Consider the following 6,019-nt stretch of genomic DNA (forward strand, 5'->3'; position numbering starts at 1 on the left):
CATCTCAAAGTCCATAAAATGTCAAATGTAAACCAAATTGAATTTTTTTTACAGAATATCATGCGTACCCTTTAGCTAACACATAATTCCCATGATGCTTTTCACAACAACAATACAAAGTCACAGACACACAAAGAGCACACTGTTGGGTAGCTACTCTAGTTCTGCTCTCCCTATACCCTCAGAGGACAGACTGTGATAAAACCAAGAACACTGTGAAAGTGTCGCAAAAGTTGTGAAATAGAAGTGCAGGCTGCTTTAAAAACGTCTCATGCAGCTAGTCAGAGGACGGTGTTATAATATCACACTGTAGTGGGAACCTGCTGCCCTTGCACAGTGTACGGTTTAGAAAAACGGTCTGTTTCTGGATATTAAGCTTGTAAAGTGCATGTGTCGTTAATGATATTGTAACCTACTGGTAAGAGGCGTAGAAAGACATTTGAGCGGAATTCCCGTTTCCGTTATTCAGGGGAAATGGAAGGTTGATAATACTGTATTCCTGAAAACCGGATGTTAGCGCTTTCTGGCGACTTCTCATAGGCTAATGATGCTCAGGGGGCTCCCGAGTGTCGCAGCGGTCTAAGGCACTGCGTCTCAGTGCTGGAGGTGTCACTACAGACCCTGGTTAGATTCCAGGCTGTATCAAAACCGGCCGTGATTCGGAGTCCCATGGGGCGGCACACAATTGGCCTAGTGTCATCCAGGTTAGGGTTTGTCCAGGGTAGGCCGACACAGGAAATAAGACTTTGTTCTTAACTGACTAGTTAAATAAAGGTTACATTTAAAACTGTAATGGACACACAGATACAGGTATTCAAAGGACATTTTAAGAAGGGCATTAATTTAGGATAAATTTTGTGACTGTCACACTGTAAAGACAGGACTAAGCCTTGAGACTGTCACACTGTAAAGACAGGACTAAACCTTGAGACTGTCACACTGTAAAGACAGGACTAAGCCTTGAGACTGTTACACTGTAAAGACAGGACTAAACATTGAGACTGTTACACTGTAAAGACAGGACTAAACCTTGAGACTTCACACTGTAAAGACAGGACTAAACCTTGAGACTGTTACACTGTAAAGACAGGACTAAGCCTTGAGACTGTTACACTGTAAAGACAGGACTAAGCCTTGAGACTGTCACACTATAAGGACTAAACCTTGAGACTGTTACACTATAAGGACTAAACATTGAGACTGTCACACTGTAAAGACAGGACTAAACCTTGAGACTGTCAAACTATAAGGACTAAACCTTGAGACTGTCACACTGTAAAGACAGGACTAAGCCTTGAGACTGTCACACTGTAAAGACAGGACTAAGCCTTGAGACTGTCACACGATAAGGACTAAACCTTGAGACTGTCACACTGTAAAGACAGGACTAAGCCTTGAGACTGTCACACTGTAAAGACAGGACTAAACCTTGAGACTGTCACACTGTAAAGACAGGACTAAACCTTGAGACTGTTACACTGTAAAGACAGGACTAAGCCTTGAGACTGTTACACTATAAGGACTAAACCTTGAGATTGTCACACTGTAAAGACAGGACTAAACCTTGAGACTGTCACACTGTAAAGACAGGACTAAACCTTGAGACTGTTACACTATAAGGACTAAACCTTGAGAATGTCACACTGTTAAGACAGGACTAAACCTTGAGACTGTCACACTGTAAAGACAGGACTAAGCCTTGAGACTGTCACACTATAAGGACTAAACCTTGAGACTGTTACACTGTAAAGACAAGACTATCCTTGAGACTGTCACACTGTAAAGACAGGACTAAGCCTTGAGACTGTCACACTATAAGGACTAAACCTTGAGACTGTTACACTGTAAAGACAAGACTATCCTTGAGACTGTCACACTGTAAAGACAGGACTAAGCCTTGAGACTGTCACACTATAAGGACTAAACCATGAGACTGTCACACTGTAAAGACAGGACTAAACCTTGAGACTGTTACACTGTAAAGACAGGACTAAGCCTTGAGACTGTCACACTGTAAAGACAGGACTAAACCTTGAGACTGTCACACTGTAAAGACAGGACTAAACCTTGAGACTGTCACACTGTAAGGACTAAACATTGAGACTGTCACACTGTGAAGACAGGACTAAACCTTGAGACTGTTACACTATAAGGACTAAACCTTGAGACTGTCACACTGTAAAGACAGGACTAAACCTTGAGACTGTTACACTGTAAAGACAGGACTAAACCTTGAGGGAGTTACACTATATGGACTAAACCTTGAGACTGTTACACTATAAGGACCAAACCTTGAGACTGTCACACTGTAAAGACAGGACTAAACTTTGAGACTGTCACACTGTAAAGACAGGACTAAACCTTGAGACTGTTACACTATAAGGACTAAACCTTGAGACTGTCACACTGTAAAGACAGGACTAAACCTTGAGACTGTTACACTATAAGGACTAAACCTTGAGACTGTCACACTGTAAAGACAGGACTAAGCCTTGAGACTGGCACACTGTAAAGACAGGACTAAGCCTTGAGACTGTCACACTGTAAAGACAGGACTAAGCCTTGAGACTGTCACACTGTAAAGACAGGACTAAACCTTGAGACTGGCACACTGTAAAGACAGGACTAAGCCTTGAGACTGGCACACTGTAAAGACAGGACTAAGCCTTGAGACTGGCACACTGTAAAGACAGGACTAAGCCTTGAGACTGGCACACTGTAAAGACAGGACTAAGCCTTGAGACTGGCACACTGTAAAGACAGGACTAAGCCTTGAGACTGTCACACTATAAGGACTAAACCTTGAGACTGTCACACTGTAAAGACAGGACTAAACCTTGAGACTGTCACACTGTAAAGACAGGACTAAGCCTTGAGACTGTCACACTATAAGGACTAAACCTTGAGACTGTCACACTGTAAAGACAGGACTAAACCTTGAGACTGTTACACTGTAAAGACAGGACTAAACCTTGAGACTGTCACACTGTAAAGACAGGACTAAGCCTTGAGACTGCCACACTGTAAAGACAGGACTAAGCCTTGAGACTGGCACACTGTAAAGACAGGACTAAGCCTTGAGACTGTCACACTATAAGGACTAAACCTTGAGACTGTCACACTGTAAAGACAGGACTAAACCTTGAGACTGTCACACTGTAAAGACAGGACTAAGCCTTGAGACTGTCACACTATAAGGACTAAACCTTGAGACTGTCACACTGTAAAGACAGGACTAAACCTTGAGACTGTTACACTGTAAAGACAGGACTAAACCTTGAGACTGTCACACTGTAAAGACAGGACTAAGCCTTGAGACTGCCACACTGTAAAGACAGGACTAAGCCTTGAGACTGGCACACTGTAAAGACAGGACTAAGCCTTGAGACTGCCACACTGTAAAGACAGGACTAAATCTTGAGACTGTCACACTGTAAAGACAGGACTAAGCCTTGAGACTGGCTTACTGTAAAGACAGGACTAAGCCTTGAGACTGTTACACTGTAAAGACAGGACTAAGCCTTGAGACTGTCACACTGTAAAGACAGGACTAAGCCTTGAGACTGGCACACTGTAAAGACAGGACTAAGCCTTGAGACTGTTACACTGTAAAGACAGGACTAAGCTTTGAGACTGTTACACTGTAAAGACAGGACTAAGCCTTGAGACTGGCACACTGTAGAGACAGGACTAAGCCTTGAGACTGGCACACTGTAAAGACAGGACTAAGCCTTGAGACTGGCACACTGTAAAGACAGGACTAAGCCTTGAGACTGTCACACTGTAAAGACAGGACTAAGCCTTGAGACTGTTACACTGTAAAGACAGGACTAAGCCTTGAGACTGTCACACTGTAAAGACAGGACTAAGCCTTGAGACTGGCACACTGTAAAGACAGGAGTAAGCCTTGAGACTGGCACACTGTAAAGACAGGACTAAGCCTTGAGACTGGCACACTGTAAAGACAGGACTAAGCCTTGAGACTGTCACACTGTAAAGACAGGACTAAGCCTTGAGACTGTTACACTGTAAAGACAGGACTAAGCCTTGAGACTGTCACACTGTAAAGACAGGACTAAGCCTTGAGACTGGCACACTGTAAAGACAGGACTAAGCCTTGAGACTGGCACACTGTAAAGACAGGACTAAGCCTTGAGACTGGCACACTATAAAGACAGGACTAAGCCTTGAGACTGGCACACTGTAAAGACAGGACTAAGCCTTGAGACTGGCACACTGTAAAGACAGGACTAAGCCTTGAGACTGGCACACTGTAAAGACAGGACTAAGCCTTGAGACTGGCACACTGTAAAGACAGGACTAAGCCTTGAGACTGGCACACTGTAAAGACAGGACTAAGCCTTGAGACTGGCACACTGTAAAGACAGGACTAAGCCTTGAGACTGTCACACTGTAAAGACAGGACTAAGCCTTGAGACTGTCACACTGTAAAGACAGGACTAAACCTTGAGACTGGCACACTGTAAAGACAGGACTAAGCCTTGAGACTGGCACACTGTAAAGACAGGACTAAGCCTTGAGACTGGCACACTGTAAAGACAGGACTAAGCCTTGAGACTGGCACACTGTAAAGACAGGACTAAGCCTTGAGACTGGCACACTGTAAAGACAGGACTAAGCCTTGAGACTGTCACACTATAAGGACTAAACCTTGAGACTGTCACACTGTAAAGACAGGACTAAACCTTGAGACTGTCACACTGTAAAGACAGGACTAAGCCTTGAGACTGTCACACTATAAGGACTAAACCTTGAGACTGTCACACTGTAAAGACCGGACTAAACCTTGAGACTGTCACACTGTAAAGACAGGACTAAACCTTGAGACTGTCACACTGTAAAGACAGGACTAAGCCTTGAGACTGGCACACTGTAAAGACAGGACTAAACCTTGAGACTGTCACACTGTAAAGACAGGACTAAACCTTGAGACTGTCACACTGTAAAGACAGGACTAAGCCTTGAGACTGGCACACTGTAAAGACAGGACTAAGCCTTGAGACTGGCACACTGTAAAGACAGGACTAAGCCTTGAGACTGTTACACTGTAAAGACAGGACTAAGCCTTGAGACTGTTACACTGTAAAGACAGGACTAAGCCTTGAGACTGTCACACTGTAAAGACAGGACTAAGCCTTGAGACTGTTACACTGTAAAGACAGGACTAAGCCTTGAGACTGTCACACTGTAAAGACAGGACTAAGCCTTGAGACTGTCACACTGTAAAGACAGGACTAAGCGTTGAGACTGTTCACTGTAAAGACAGGACTAAGCCTTGAGACTGTCACACTGTAAAGACAGGACTAAGCCTTGAGACTGGCTTACTGTAAAGACAGGACTAAGCCTTGAGACTGTTACACTGTAAAGACAGGACTAAGCCTTGAGACTGTCACACTGTAAAGACAGGACTAAGCCTTGAGACTGGCACACTGTAAAGACAGGACTAAGCCTTGAGACTGTTACACTGTAAAGACAGGACTAAGCCTGAGACTGTTACACTGTAAAGACAGGACTAAGCCTTGAGACTGGCACACTGTAGAGACAGGACTAAGCCTTGAGACTGTCACACTGTAAAGACAGGACTAAACCTTGAGACTGTCACACTGTAAAGACAGGACTAAGCCTTGAGACTGGCACACTGTAAAGACAGGACTAAACCTTGAGACTGTCACACTGTAAAGACAGGACTAAACCTTGAGACTGTCACACTGTAAAGACAGGACTAAGCCTTGAGACTGGCACACTGTAAAGACAGGACTAAGCCTTGAGACTGGCACACTGTAAAGACAGGACTAAGCCTTGAGACTGTTACACTGTAAAGACAGGACTAAGCCTTGAGACTGTTACACTGTAAAGACAGGACTAAGCCTTGAGACTGTCACACTGTAAAGACAGGACTAAGCCTTGAGACTGTTACACTGTAAAGACAGGACTAAGCCTTGAGACTGTCACACTGTAAAGACAGGACTAAGCCTTGAGACTGTCACACTGTAAAGAC

The sequence above is a fragment of the Oncorhynchus keta genome, chromosome 11 (genome assembly GCF_023373465.1).
Source record: "Oncorhynchus keta strain PuntledgeMale-10-30-2019 chromosome 11, Oket_V2, whole genome shotgun sequence".
In the NCBI taxonomy this organism is placed as follows: Eukaryota; Metazoa; Chordata; class Actinopteri; order Salmoniformes; family Salmonidae; genus Oncorhynchus; species Oncorhynchus keta.